The sequence below is a fragment of the Leucopleurus acutus genome (assembly GCF_964270905.1).
Source record: "Leucopleurus acutus genome assembly, chromosome: 6".
NCBI lineage: Eukaryota > Metazoa > Chordata > Mammalia > Artiodactyla > Delphinidae > Leucopleurus > Leucopleurus acutus.
In genome coordinates, this window is record NC_139149.1 from 62728194 (window position 1) to 62745100 (window position 16907).

Genomic DNA, 16907 nt, shown 5'->3' on the forward strand with positions numbered 1-16907 from the left:
AGCCATGAGAAAGAAGTAAATTCTGCCATTTGTGACAACATGGATGAACCTGGAGGACATTATGCTAAGTGAAATATTGATAAGGCAGACAGAGAAACACAAATACTGTATGATATCACTTATCTGTGGAATCTAAAAAAGCCAAACTCATAGAAACAGAGAGTAGAATGGCAGTTAACAGGGGCTGGGGGTGAAGGAAATGGGGAGATGTGGGTCAAACTTTCAGTTATAAGATGAAAAAGTTTGGGGGATCTAATGTACAGCGTGGTGATTATAATTAACAATGTTGTATTATATACTTGAAAGTTGCTAAGAGTAGATCTTAAATGTTCTCACCACAAAAAAGAAATGATAAGTATGTGAGGTGATAGAAGTGTTAGCTCACACTATGGTGGTATATATATCATTTCACAATATATGTGTATCAAATCAACACGCTGTACATCTGAAACTAACACAATGTTATATATCAATTATGTTTCAATAAAGCTGATAAAAGATATTTTCTTTATTGATAAAATGACAATCTTGTGGGGAAAAAACCCACAAAAACATGTTTCTGTGATGGTCTCTTGCACACTAGTTCTTTCTGCCCTGGATCAAATGCTTCATTAAGTGATTGTTATTATTGCTGATCTCCTCTCTTCAAAATATCTACCCATCTATTGTTTTCTCTTATGGTCCTTCTTGGAATCTGAAACCACATATTCTAAGGAAATTCAAGAATCAATCTAAAGGAATTTTTAAATTTACTATTTTACATAGATTGGATTGGATCACTACAAAATACAATCTTTTTTGTCAGCTCTAGGCAAAGTATTTCTTTTCTTTGCCTAGGCAAAGTATTTCTTTTCTCTCCAAGCCCATGTTGTTGAAAAACTTACCAGGAACTTCCCCAAAAGTTGGGTCTTGATGCTAAAGTGCACTCCCAGAAGTGCAAAGATAATGTGTAAAAAAAAAAAAAAATCTGTCAGTGATGTAGATGAAAATGAACATTAGAGCAATTCCTGGTCAGCAGAGAAAGAACCCAACGTTTACATAATCCTAATGTGCATACATGGCTTCTTCATATTTTCCTGCTAAAACTCATCTAGCTTTGCTCAAGTCCTCAAATGCAGTGAATTCTAGGCAGCACCTGATATTTATTCATGCCATTGTCAAGAGCATCTTTGCAGTTCTTGCCAAGGTTTGTCATTGAATATGTTTATCCAGCTGCATGGCAAAAACATAATACACAGTCATCATTTTACTCAGTCACCTACTCAATATTTTCTTCTATGATTAAATTGATTCATAAATATTACACTTTTAATACCAGAAAGCTATGGTTCATCCAGCCAGTTGAATACTTGTTTGTCCATTTTCTAATGTTGCTGGGCACTCAATCATTTCATTATAGAGTTTGAAATAATGAAAAGCATTGCATTTACTTAACATGCACAATAAACAGAGCAGGATCCTTCTATGAGCTCCTTTATTATGCAGTGTAAGGCTGTAGGAGGAATTTTGTGAGCAACACTGGAGAACTGTGGGGGGGTGTTTTGGAAATGGTTCTGGTGTGTGTAAGCAAATATGCTCTGATTGCCTAATGCACAGGACAGAAACGCTGGCTCTATTTGCAGCTGGCACAGTTTTTTGCTCAACCCTGGAGGGTTTCAAATAAACACACACGTCTTGGTCTTACTCGTACCTGATTCATTACCAGACTGTGCTCATGAACCCTGTAAGCTGTTTCCATGTACTGTGGCATTTTTGAGACTCCCTCCTTTAAACATCCACACCCAGTCTGGTTTTTTAAAGCAGCCTCCAGAAGCTCTTAAGTACTCATCTCCATAGTTAAAGGATGGAAGCTTATGGGCAAGAGTCTGCTTTGCCCTCCAGTGCTGACCTTGGTGACAGCAGCACAATATGCCTCTAAATAGATACCTGGCCCCGGAGGCAAGAGCCATATACCATAGGACACTTCTTAAATCACCTTCTGAATGAAATATTTATAGCCAGCACTGCAGGGCAGTTAGCTTTTCTAGAAATATATCCAAATTTGCTCCATCATTCTGGGAATAGCCTTGGTTAGCAATTGCTCATAAAGTCAATGCTTTTGGAAACTTTTTACAGTCGTTTTATTGTTTTTCGTTCAAAAATAAAACTTAAAGGAGCTTGAAAACTAGGTTCTTAGATGATCACATGATGGCCTGATTTCCGTAGTTTCAGTTCTGGGCATTTTACTTTATGTGGACCCACTGAAATTAACCAAAATTAATCCATATTTGAACAAAGACTGTGTATACAAGTAAGCCCTAACACTAGCTGAAGCATTTGGAATGCATTGGTCCAGGGAGGCGAAGAAGTTACAGCAAACAACATATGGGCTTTAAAACCTGGAACTATCCAAGACAGAACAAGAAAGCTATTTTCACTTTCCTTGTTCCTTTTTTATTTTCCTCCAGAAGATGAGTAATTCCTAATCACATTTTATTTTCATCTTTAGAGCTGTATCCTGAAAGAGCCAGGTCGATTTAAAACTGCTGGTGAGTTTGCAACCCTGTCCAATAATTACCTAATGCATTTGTGTCATCTGCTTTCCTTGTTGTGTGAAAACACACTAAGGAAATGTGTAAGTCCACTGAATTGTTCCCAACTCTTTTATTCACCTTTCAGCATGCTAGTTCCTTCCCTTGGCATTGATATCATTATGCATTTGTCAAAGATAGACTGTCACTTCAGGGCCTCTATTATGTGCAAGAATTGGCAGCAAATTTTGCCACTGGGATTTGCTTATATCCTCTGTATGTTATTGTACTTCTTTGGAATTCAGTAAATTCCGTACACCCACTTCTTTGATGTTCATTCCAGCCCCTAAATGTGGAAACAATGACTGAAATTTTGGATCAAAGCATCTCATAGATGGCAGGCAACACAACTCTCTGATTATTCACTAGAACAGAGAGGCCTCCCCTTCCCACCTCCCCCGCTAAAATCTAGGCCAACAGTCCTCCAGGAACAGCTCTGGCTTCCCTAGTGCAAAGTCACGAGAGGAAGCTAAAGAAAACCACTCCAAGGTTTTAGGAAAAAGAAAGAGACTAAACTGAACAGCTAAAGTGAAGCTCGTGGTCATTTCTAACTACAGAGAAAGCTAACTACCGTCCCAGTTGGTTCTCTCGTTTCTTTTACACTGGTCATGCTCTAGTCTAGCACTTCTATTGGGCCAGGCTTATTTCAGGTTTGGAAAAGTCTTCAGATCTAATTTCTATATAACGTCAGCTGTACAAGATGGCCTGGATTTTTTTTAATGCATGCTTAAAAGAAGAGGTAAACGGTCCAGGAATTAAGAAATTTTTAAAGTAATTGGAAAAAAAAACAGAACTACCAAAATTTCAACGAGTTACTTTTGCAAACTATAATTAGCTGTCTGGAACAAATTTTCAGTGTTTGCTTTTGCTTTACTCCTGGGATGCCAGTGCAGATAATTACTTCATTCAATTTATTTCACAGGTCAACTTTGACTCATAAAAGCATTAAAGCAGGTAACCCCCTAGGGATGTTAGGAAGACAGATGAGCAAATAGATATGAAACCGTTATAAGCACTTTCATACAACAGGGGAAAAAAGGCACTTATAAATTCAGGGTATTTTATGGTTATGTGTTGACTTCACTCCATTTGGTATCCAGAATGTGCTAGTTATAATTAATACACAATGTTGGGAACTATTATAAAAGTACCATACTCTTTTTAAATATAGTGAAGAAGATAATTGTGTTTGAGGAATCTCATCCTGTGTAAGTTAGAATAATTCCCAGTAGAGTGCCATAATTGAGAATTGGGCTGACTGCACTGAATGGAGAAGAGAGTCCTCTTAGCATGACAGCCTGTGTTCAATCAAAAGGTAGAGTGTCAAGGAGGTAACATGACAGCCCTTAAAATACCAGTTTCAGATTGCCTGAGTTTTTACTGCCCAGACATATGCAACAGTGACATCCAGCGGTTGTGAAAATAATTACAAGTGAATCTCATTTTAAAATACAAAGTAAGTTTTAAATTATAATTGAATATTCTGTATTGTCCAATGTTGTCTACATTCTTTATCTGGCTACAGTGTAAGTCAATAATTCAGGCTGGTTGCCAAGTAAAGCAAAACTCACTCTGTTTATTTCCTAAGTAGTTTCCAAAGTCTGTTGTTCTGTTAGTCTTATTTTGATGTTTTAAAATTTAACTAAATTTATAGTGAGTCTACACTCCAAGGGTCTCCCTGACCCTCCTAAGCACACTTAGATATTTTTGCAAGCACAGATGAGACTGTGTGCATGCTACAGACACACAGCAGAAGTAAAAGCTGTACTTGACTCCACTGTTAAATACTCCAGGGAAGGCGTCTGTGACCCTGAACATTTTCATCGTTGTGGAATTGCTCAAAGAAGTTCATTATGATTTTTTCCAAGTCATTGAAGATGAAGAGAAAGAAGAAAGGGAAAGAGAAGAAAAGGAAAGGAAAATAAACAGGATGAGGAAGGAAAGAAAAAAGGAAGGAAGGAAGGGAGGGAGGGAGGGAGGAGAGAGAAGAAAGGACAGGACTACTCACTGATCTTTAACAAGTTTTGGTAATATGTCCATGTGTGATAATAGATCTAAAGAGGAAATTCAAAAAGATAATTAGCCTCCCCCCAACTTCTGGTTTTAAATTGCATTCCTTCAACTGCCAGCCGATTAACTAAGATAAAAAATAATAATTTTCATTTAAAACAATCTGAGAAAAGCTGCTGCTGCTGTGCCTAGAACAGTGCCACTTGTAAGAGGATGCTAGCAAGGCATCCCCCTCCATTATGCTGGGAAAGAACTCTCAACAGAAGCCTGTTAGGTCACCTCAGCCAGTAAATTATTTATGTCCATGTCAATGCTGAGCACATCAGGTGACTGCTTACCAACTTCCCAGGCGGCACTCCTTCTGAGAAACCGTCGTCTCGTGCCAAGCCGTTTCTCAGTCTTAGACTCCCTCCTCATATTGGGTTTTTTTTTCCCTTCATCCGCCTGCTTCCTTAAAGTTCTCACAACGGGAAGAACTTACAGGCACCCTCTCAAATTCTCCTTGTTAGAGGAGGGAAGAAACTAACAAACAAGCTGAACATCTATCCAACTCCAATAAGACAATCAAGACATAATTCCATAAAGAGCTCCAAATGCCCTTTAGCTCATATACCCCCGTTGTGCCCTAATAGAGGAAAAAGAACCACACAGAAGCTGTGTCGGATTGAAGGAGCATGTGCATGTGAAACCTGTGAGGGGCACTCAGCAGAGAGCGTCAGGACAAAGAGGTGGGGATGGTCTCCGTGAGGAAAGTCTGGGAAACGATTCCCATTTGTGTCAGTGAGAGTTAGGGGAGATGTACACTGAAACAGAGCAGGAAAATCTGAAGGCTTTAGCCAGGTTTTTTTGCTTTTATGAGGCCTTTGAACTGTAAGGGGGATTATCCAGATTCTGAAGCGAAAGAATGCGTGTTCCTATCACTGCTCTCCTAGTATCTTCACTTGGAGATGCCTCTGGCTTCTTGCTTCTTTGTGGAGAGTATATGGAGAATTAGCACACCCAGATCTCACCTCTCCTTTTAGTTCTGCTGGAGTCTTGCTGGGTGGCTCTTATCTTGTGCACCCTGGAACTCTGATTCAAAGATTTCTAGAGTCAAGATTGGGGTCCCTCGAGAGCAAAGGTAGAACCTCCCCTTGACAAGCTGGGACCTCCTACACCAAGATGGCCATGGCCACCACATTACCAGCTCTTGCCAGTACGAGTAGCCAGAGGCTGGCATGAGGGATCAGTTCCCTTCTTTTCTCCCTAAAGAAAAATCCTGCCTTGCAAAGCTTTCTTCAGTGTTTCAGGACCAAAAAAAAGCAGTTGCACAACGTGCATATCCTCTCCTGGCTTACAGCTTTGGGTATAGTTTTACTGCAGTATATAAATCTAAATATCTAATAATCCATTTAATTTCTTTAGAGAGATGTTATATATATACAGTTGGCATTTGGATGGAATCACATGCCATAAACCTGTCTGCTCCTATCCAGGTTCAGAATACAGAAGAAGAATCTGTTTTACAGACATTCTAGAATTTTTACATGGTCAGTTAGCTGGTTTTGTATTCTGGAACATATCAGAGCATCTACAGGAAAATATATATATAAATTCTATAAAATGGTGGCAGGATTTCTGATTTACTGATACTGCTGGTTTGAATTTTCACAAAAATATTTAGCTATAGGACAATGTATTAGGCGTATTCTTAAAGGTAAATAACTGCAGCCAATAAAAGTTGGGCCTACAAAGGGTCCCATCTTCTACTAGTTTTCTGCACCAAGAATTACTACCAGTGTAATCATGGCTCCCTGCCCACTAATATTTCCTCTGATACAGTATGATCAATGTTGTGGAAAAACATTTATTATATTTCTTCTAGCTACTTAAAGGCATTACTGAATTATGGGCATTGCGAAACGAATCCACTGTGCATTTTTTCTTTATGTGACGTTTTTACAATCTTCATTTTCTGCTTTGCAGCCACTGAGCTATAGAGATCCACACTTTGTCCCTCTTACAACTGCCACTGGGGCCACCCTCTCCTTTCTGCTTTATTACGTCTGAAATGCACTTCATATGATAGCATTCCTTTTCATTCTGTGCCGGACTCTTCTTTGAAAGGAAGAAGTTATGAAAGAAATTAAACAATCAGTGTTGTTAATAACAGTTCTTAATCTTCTTTCTTAACTAGGGTTATGAAGTTTAGACTGAGAAAAGGACAAGGGGAGGAAATGGTATTTTATGGAATCATGCCGGGAGAGCTGATGGAATGGGTGTGAGTTTTGCAGTTTTGACATTTAACAATTTTATTAACATCTTTGCTTATTATGTACCTTAATGCACAGGATCTGCAGTGGGGAGAGAGTGTCCAGCTAACAGCTCGTGTCCCAGGCCCTGCCAAGGGATGAATCAATTAGCAAGAGAAGCAATGATGCAAATGCTCCGGGGTCACTCGGGATGCTGTTTGCCTTTTTGATAGAGAAAGCATGCCATAAATAACATCACACCTCAGGAAATCATTCCAGGAGGCCCAGATGCCGGTAAGGCTGCTGCCTGGGACGGAAGGAATCATTTGCTCATTGTGTGTATTTCCCCCATCACAGTCAATGGAAGATTTGTAGTAAAATCAAAGTATTTAAAAGGAGGACAGTATGTGGTAACGGAGGCATGTTTAGTAATTTTTTTTGTACCAGAACCCATGATTTATGAGCCAGAGTTAGAGCCAACTTTATTACAAAAATGACTTCACCCATAAAAACCTTATTCAGGGCTCTCAGGAGAATGCTGTAGTACCCAACAGCATTATTATCCAGCAAATATCCACAAACAATTCCCTCCTCAGTCTCATTTCCGCCCCCTTTCAAGGGACAGGCTTCCCCCTTTACTTGCTGAAAAAGTGGGGTCCCAGGCAATGTGTTGTGCTCTTTCTGTGGTGATGTGCCTGGATGAGGCATTTATAAGCCAGAGCAAAAGTTGCCTCCAGGGTCTCAGTCACATCTTCCCCAGCCTCGTGCCCTGAGGAATAATGAGCAGAAGACACCCACTCACCCTTCATTTCCTCCCTGCACAGAGCTTTCCCGCTCCCTGCACTCCCACCCACTCCTCCAGAGCTTGGATCCCCATCACCTCAGAGGGGCAGGCTGAAGCTCCCCCCCTTCTGATTGCCATGGTAACCGCCGGCTGCACTAAAACTGCCAGGGCTGGGTGTCCAGGCTGGGTCCCCTGCGCGTACCAGGATCTGGGAACTAGCCCTCCATCTTATTAAACTCTGGTGTCAGCTCCTAACAATTGTTTTAAATTTACACCCTCAGAGTGGCTTAGTGGGATTACATGTCCATTTGCATTAAAACAGGTTTCTGTCATTAAACTGCCATACAATAAGCTTCCTTGGGACAAATTAATGAGCTCTAAATATCATCAAGTAGAAGTTCACTTCACCAAGATGGCCAACAAGGGGGGAAAAAGGATGTGGCTGCTCAGAATTCTTAGCCCAGGAGAAATATAAGTGCCAACTACAGAAGGAGGTCTTGTCTGGGTCCTTCTTCGCTGTGAGATAAATGTCTCTGATTTAGAGCTGATCTGGGAGAGTTAGCAACATTATCTCTATTCACCAAGAGCCCACAGTTCACTTCTTAGGCCTATTCCAAATACGCCTTTACCCTTGACTGCGTCTGCTGAAATTTGCCGATGGAACACTGGACCCTTTTCTTTGTGACAGTATCTCAGTCTCACGTGCTTTACCCTGTCGTCTGTCTGTCCTTGAGGAACTTGGGTGCATCCAAGTTGCCTGGGAACAACAAGCACACATCAGAGCACCACGTGTAGCTGGAATGAATGCTCCCAACTCCAAAATGCCTGGCTAGTTATTACGGGACTGTCTGGACCATCATTCAGGGACCTGGACCCTGGAACGCTGGTCCTGATAAGGAGCACCCTACTCTGATCATCTAGAAGCAGAATAAGAACAGGGAACAGTTTTTAAAGATGGATTGTCCCTGCTCACAGGATTGCCAACACTTGCCCTTATAAATACATATACGTGTCTAAGTATAAATTTTTCATCAAAAACAAGTAAATCAACCTCCAAACTTTCTTTTATGTAAAGGAGGAAAGACTCGCTGCTAGACAGACTTCCCGATCTGCAGAAGCTGTGATCTCATTTCTGTATGGTCTCAACAGGGGACAGTAATGTATGATTGAGACACTGCTATATTTAGGAATGACAAGTTGGGCATTATTAATAGCTTAATTGACATTAAGGCAATTACCCCTACCCTTATTAGAGTTTGTAGAATTACACAGAAAATATTGGATGAGGCCTTTTTTCCCCTAGAGCTACCCAAGGATACAGCATTTTATTTCATGCCAGATCCGTGCTTTGACATTAGATACTCAGCCATAGAATGATTCCAGTAAATCTTTATAAATGCATTATAATAAAGATGTTATGAGCTATCAGATATTAACCCCCAACCCCTAAAGAGAGATAAATAGTCCAGTTGCATGATTCCCACTTTCGTTTCATAAGAAATAAGCTTTTGCAAAGAGCAACTGACTAATGAATTATAAAATGGTGTGTTGAGCTCAGATAATTAAACAATGCATTTTAGTGTCTAGTGCAGGATGAACACTAAATCATACACAAATAAAAAGGGAAAAGCCTAAACCCAAGCCCAGCTCCTATTTTCAAATAACATTAATGTTGGCCTACAGTCCAGAAATGCTCAACTGTTTTCTTATCTGATTAGAGGGACTTATCAAGTATAAGATCAAGACACAAGTAGGTCAAGAAACCAAGAGTCAGAGCAAGAATTCCGGAGGTGCTAATTTCAGATAAGCCCACAAGGTTATTTTAATGGAGATTTTACGTGGAGATTACCTTTCTTCCCAAAATGTTTAATGGAGCAAAAGTCTAGAAGAATCTGGAAGTTTCTTTATACTTTTATTTTTTATTTCTGAATTCGTAATAAAACATATTAGTTGGGGGGGTGGAGTAAAAACTCTGGTAGTAACGATGATCTTGGTCTTGTAGTGCTGAAAAGACAGACAGGAGGTGGAGAGGTACAGAGGTTGGTTTGGGTTCTAACCACTGTCCTCAGATTTGTCACCAAGTCCAGCCGGGCTCCATCTAGTGGTGAGCCTTGGATCACCATGAAGTTTTTTGCCTTCCGTGGCCCCTGTGTGGGGCTGGTTTGCCACTGACGGCCATTTTGGCATGTCTTGGGCTTGCCACAAGATTTGAAGCTGAGCTTAAGCACAGCTTGAATATGTATTTTAGTCTTCCAGCCTCTCAAAGACATGGTGACTGCTTCAAGGCAGTCTTCTGTTTCTTGGTCAAACAGCACACCACTAATGACTGTGTGGACAAAATCAGAGATGGCCTTGGACTCTGAGTGGGCAATAATCACCTGTGCTGGTGAGCAGAACTTCCCTGGAACACCCGGTACCTCAGGTTCCACTTGGCCATCCCTCTCCTGTGCTCCGGGCAAGCTAACCACAGCCCTGTGCCCGCTCCACTTCCCCAACCCCATGTGTCACCCTCAACTGACACATGCAACTGACCTCATCTTTCTAAGGCTTCTTTTCTTCAAGAGCGATATGAGGATTTTAATAATGCCTACCCCCAGGGTTGTATGAACATTAAAGGAGATTTGTTATATGAAAATCCATCTATGTAAAATGCCTATTACAGAGTAAGCTCACAATTAAATGTTATTTATTTTTATTTTAGCTATCTTGTATTTTTTCTCTCCTGGTTCTTCTCTCTTCATTTTACCCTTACATCTTCCAGTTCTCTCTCTCTCTAGCTCCCTCTCTCTCATACACACACACACACACACACACACACACACACAAACACACGTGCACACACATTTGCAAATCCCTGAAGGCAGACTCTCTGATTTATTCATTCAAGCATACCTTTCAGTGTCTAGCACAGTGTTTTCCTTAAGTTCACACTCCGTACATGCTTGCTACCCTAACAATATTAATAATATAATAGCTACTAGTAACATTTTCTGACCTCCTGGTATGAACCAGGCACTATGCTAAGTATCATCACCTCATTTAATTCTTACAACAGGCCTCTGAGACAAGTACCATTTTCATCCTCATTTTATGGGAAACTAAAGTTTAAACATGATCTATATCTTGCTCAAGGTCACACAAAGCTCATAATTGGGCAGCCAAGATACAAAGAATCAGCCTAGATTTGGAGTCTCAGCTCTTAATTTCCACTGTGTTGAGCTGATTTTGTCAGCTTTCTCCTCTTCTAGACTGGGCTCCATTAAGGGATCAGTCATGAGCATGTACTCACTCTTAGATGAATGACCCTTAGGATCTCAATCTTTGGTGTTTCAGGAAGTCCAGAAGTATATGCGACCTCTAGTTGACAGCTACCCAAAAGTCACTTGTCTGCAAACTCCTGGGTCGTTACATAAAAACATCCAAAAAGACTTTACAATTGCGCACCCCATAAAGTTAATTTCACTTTGAGAGAACGTGTCTGAGGGAGGTGATGCACTTAGTTATGTATTCAGGTTGGTGGCCACAGTAGATGGAGCTGTCCTGTCATCCTTGACAGACTGGCTCACTGGCAGCCTCGCTCCATCACGCTGTCACAGGCCAGAGATGGCCTCCCCATATTAGCTGAGAACAGTTATGCTTCCTGATGGTCCAAGCCTCACAAACCCCACACCTCCCTTAATTAAAGAAGTAAATTAAAAGGAATATTTCAACCTTAGGGATGAATTATTTTAGTAATTTGAGATTGATGCTTTATTGGATAAAAGGACACACATGGGTTTATTAAAAATGCTGCCTTCCTGCACAGCACAGGGAGATCAGCTCGGTGCTTTGTGTCCACCTAGAGGGGTGGGATAGGGAGGGTGGGAGGGAGACGCAAGACGGAGGGGATATGGGGATATATGTATATGTATAGCTGATTCACTTTGTTATACAGCAGAAACTAACACACCATTGTAAAGCAATTATACCCCAATAAAGATGTCTAAAAAAATAAAAATAAGCTTTAAAAAATAAATTGTTGTCTTCACGTACAAGGATCTGTGCAAGAGGTTGCCTGAGGTGGTGAGGAGTTTGTGTAGCCAGAGAGATGCACTTGTGAAGCAGCAACCAGAGGGACTAGGACTGAGGTCTGTTGGTGCAGAACATAGCCTGGCTATTTGTTGTACACTTGTCCTTCAGGTACAGCAGCCAGATATTTGGGATCTTCTGTGGTCTTCATTTCAAACTTGCTGGCCCTGAGCGCTGTGCTGGACACTACTAGGGTCACAAAGAGTCAGGGGTCCTCTCCTCTCAGGAGTATGGAGGCTACACGGCTCGGCTCCTTTGCGGTTGGATAGGCCATGTGACTGGTCTGTTGCTGTAAGCAGAGGTACTGTATGTCACTTCCAGGCCAAAGCATTTTATTGTCAGAAGACCCTCCAGCTCTCTCCTCCTCTGTAGAAGTGAGCTTGGAAGCATGTGTTGAGATGACAGAGGGCCCAGTACCCTAGATTCCTAAATGACTTGGTAGAGCCGAGTCCCCCACAGGCCCACGTTGTACATCAGCAAGAAATAAACATTTTTTGGATTAAGCCACCAACATTTGGAGGCTGTTTATTACCACAGTAAAACCCAGACAATCCTGATTAATCCAGGAGCTGACTTTTTGTTCAGAAAATGTGGTCCTTCTTTCCTTCTAACACCTTTATCTTTTTTCCAATAACTTTATCCACTCATTCAGTGGTTTACACAGATATTTTCATGCTTTTGGTATAATCTCGATGCCTAAGATTGCCAAATGACACTTAATTAGGCAGAGTGGTGGTTTGTCCTTCGTCCACTGATGAATATTGGCACTGTGAAAGAAGTCAGGGAGAAGAAGACAAGAAGAAGACAAGATCGGACTTCTGAAAATAACATGGCAGAATGAGACAGTGAAACAGAAGGGGAAAATAGAGAAAATGAAAAAAGAGAACAAGAGAGATAAAGAATGAAAAATAAATAAATAAATATAGAAAAGACAAAAAAAAAAGAAAAGTAGAGAAAACAACAACACCACAAACGATAGGAAGTTTATTTCAAGTTAGCTATAGCCAGTTGCTTGTAGTTGGATTCCACTCCAGAAGGTATCTCTCAGGATATCTTTGACCTTCAGCACCTAGTGTATGTGCCTAGCATGTCAGGATCCTCAAGAAATGTTGGTTGAAATCACAAATAAAGGAATGAATGAACCTTTGTTCTATAATCTTGGAAGCATGTGTTGCTTGAACTGGTCTATGACAATGAATAGGCATTCCATCATATATTTAAAGTCAGTGGAAAAAGTGAGAAGGGAACTAGAAATAATTGAGTTTGAATAGCTCCTCACAACCTTTAAACCTGAGTCCTTGAAAAGAGCAACTATGAGGTCAGAACAATTATTCTTTGTCCTAGAAACAGGACATCACTGATGACTCAGAGCAGTCTGTTTAAGATAGTGTTTCAAATAAACTGGGTAGAAATGTCCTTGTTTTGTTTGCCTCTGGCTGGGCTGAACTGAGGGTACAGTTAGCATTGAGGTATCTATGGCCTTGATGTTGTGGAAGGTGACAGGAGGGAAATGGAATAAAATTTGTTGAATAATTTACTTTTGAAAAACTTCAAAAGGGGCAAGGAATAGCAATATTACCAGAGAGTTAATAAGAAGGTGGAGTTGGGAGGCATTCAACTGCCAAGTGGGAACCTCCAGTAGAATATTCACCTGGTTGGGGTAATTCACTTTCCAGAGATATATGAAAGGACTGTGGCAGGGCTGCCCCCCATTCAAGGATGCGCTCTGGTAAAGTCAAGGAAGCCTGTTCTAAGGATATGGAAGGAAGTTAGCCCTTCCTCTGGGGGAAAGTATGAATCCAGTGTCTCCAGTCTGTGGACTTACTTGTGTGTGTGTTGTGCATGTGTGTGTGCATCTGCATACACGCACACATGCTCATACGCACTCATGCAAAGTTCAGATGTCTAGGACTTGTGATGGGAATGGAAAGAACCAAGTAAGCAGAAAGCTGCTGCCTGGCAGGCTGAAGGAGGATGACTGGTGTGGGCAGGAAAACAACATTCTGCACAGTAGTAGGGTAGCCTTGTGGATCACACAGAAACACAGCAAAAGTGCTATACCAGCTTGGCTGCAGTTTTAAAGAAAAGGATTATCTCTTGGGATGAACTTTCTCCTGGGGATGAACACACTCTCTCAAATCCATCAACTTCCACCTGTCGTCTCAAGCTACACTCCTCTCCCATTTCTTATCAAAGGGACAAGCATTCTCGTTTCCTTGGCTCTAAATCACGAGCTTCTCCTCCTCACTCTTCCTTTCATTCAATCTCTTCCCCTTTAAAATGTTTCTTGGATTCACTCTTTTCCTCTCCCTGCCTGGGTAGCTGGTCTACCTAATTCCAGATCATTGCCCTTCCTATAGGAAATATAAGACCCACATGCAAGTAATGAAATACTATCCCATAATCCAAGACAGAAATGATGAGTGTTACGGTAACAACGGCCCTAAGTACTAGACTTCCCAGACACTTCAGATTTCATGTAGTTTTTAAATTTTTCAATAAAGGTAATTTGTAAAATGCATATGTTGAAAGGTAAAATTTTTTAAATATTATCTGATTTTTTTGCATTTCTTTTTTTCCCCTTTGACCTTCTTCCTCCCCTATTCACACAGCTGACCATGTCTCTTGCTCTTTAGCTCAAGGAAGGGATGAAACAGCATTAAGCAGAAGAAACATTTTCTTCCTGACTTGCATATTTCAAAAGCACAGCCCCTTGGGGGGATAAAGACATCATTATTAGGGCAGAGGCGAAGGAGGAGGGAGCAAACATGAATATAAGCTAGGCTCTTCCTCGTCACCTCTAACCAAAGGGAAGATCCCTCACAATTGATGGAGGTAGAGGGAGTGAAATTGGTAAATTAGTATGGTTACTTTGGAGGTGAATTTGGCAGTATTTGGTAAGATTGAAACTCTGGAGAAGTTTTTACACATATATGTAAAGATATTTGTACAAAAATGTTTCTTGTAGCATGACTTCTAAAGAAAAAAACAACTTCTGACAACTTAAATGTTCATTCACAGAAGAGGGAATAAATTAAATGTGGAATTTTGAGTCAACCATAGACTATTCTTTTTGGTTTGTTTATTTTTTTCTAACTTTTCATTTTATATTGGAGTATAGCCAATTAAAAACGTTGTGATAGTTTCAGGTGCACAGCAAAGGAATTCAGCCATACATATACATGTATCCACTCTCCCACAAACTCCCCTCCCAACCTGTATAGCAATTCAAAGACATTGCTTAAACAACAGGAAGAAATTATAGGGGAATCTAGACCCTAGAATCCAACTGCCTGATAAGCCTTAAGACTTGAAATATAAGTGCCTCGTTTTACAGATGAGAAGGAAGAGGGGCCTGAAGTTAAATGGTTTCTCAGAACCAGCCTGTTGTTTCCACTTCTGACCTGGCCTTTTGTCCATGATGTCATCTGATACCCCAAGCTGCCTGGTATAGTTTTCAGTCTATTCCAGGAAGTAGAAAGTTGTTCCCTCTGATCTCCCCAGTATGCTAGCACAGAAGAACAAGAAGAGGAGGGGAGAGGGGAGGAAGAAGAGGAGAAAGAGAGATGTCACCCCTTGCTCTTGAGGTCACAGTCCAGATGAAAAGCAGAATCAAAATTGGAAGCCATAAAAGCCCCCTAAGTAACCAGTTCTCATATTTCCTACCTTCATACCTAAGGGTTCTCCCAGTCCTCTCTGGATCTCCATTTTCTTATTAGCAAAACAAGGGGTTCAACTAGAAGAATTATATCCACCCTTAAGTTCAAAATATTATCCTTGCAACGAATCTACTTCTAGGTCTAGATCTTCATTGTTGAAATCTTCACCCATAAAATAATTTTTCATCCACTTTCCCAAATCTTCTGTCCACACCCTAAAATTTTCCCCTGGTTGATCAAACCTAGAGACCATATTTGATGCTTCTTTTCCAATATAATGTTTAATTCTCAACACTCCTAAAAACTTGTGGGAAGCATCTTCTGCCTAAGCTTTCAAGAGAGGCACTAAATAAAAATCTCAACACTGAATGTCAATCCCAGCAGTTTTTCAAAGATTGGCAGCCCGATGTCAGTGAAATGGCCTTGGCTCCATCTCTGTGAAAGCCTGAGGTGGGAGTGGAAGTCGTCACAGCCCTGGCGCTGACCTCCCGGCATGATCTGGTGGGCCGAATGGGAGTGGGAGTCAGGAACTCCACGTAAAGTACTAATCGTGTGACTGACTTGGGCTGTGACATTGGAGGAAACTGTTCCACCTCTAGGCTTCTTTTGCAAAGGAAGAAAAAGCTGTAAAGAGAAGAAGTTCTCTGAAAAGCACATGACACTCTACAGGCCAAATGTTACAGTCATTAGGGAAGTAAAAGGAGACTCGGTTTCTTCCTCAGCCACGACTGTATCCTTGTGGGAGTCCCCAGCCACATTGCCAGTGGCAGGATTTCTAAGTGTCACAGCCCAGCCATCAGAAACACATCGACTCTTACGCAAATGGCTCAAATTCACTTTTCACTTTTAAAGTAACACACTTTTTAAAATTATTAATGGTTTAGCTGTGTGACCACCCACGAGTGAAGGGCATCTCCCTCTCCCACATCTTTAATGGAAATAATTAATGAGGTGTTAGAAATTAACAACAATTAACAGTGCATAGGAACAAAGGCAGAAGGTCAGAGACTCCAAAGAAATACAATTTAGCTTCTCGGGTAGAATCTTGCGGTTTCAAGGAGGGAGACCCCAGGAGCATTTTCCCTGTTACATAGGTTGCCATTATACTGATCTTTCAAATGGGAAAAAAATACAGACAATGGTTCTAGTAGTCTTACATCTTAACAGTACAGATTTCTCTGATGAATTCTGAGAATTCCTAGCCTTGGTACATCTCTCTGGGACACAAATACAGCTGTCACTCCAGAACATGGGCCCAAACACCATCATTTTTTAAGAGTAAGCATGTTAATGGAAGGAAGTAAACTAACTGGCACTTCCATCAAGCTTATTCATTTTGCTGAACAAACAAAATAGTAGAACATATTACGTTTTTCAGCTTCGCGTTAATACGCATTGCTTGATGTATAGAGCAGACGTAATTTAGCAATAGCATGATCGTTTGAGATTGTATTGAATTCTAGTGGATTTCCGGTAATAACTGCCACTTTGAGTAATTATTAACATACATCAATTATACAAATTACAAGTGTGTGTGTCTGTTTTTTTATGTTTAGCCATAGGATCCCTGCAAGCATTATTGCTA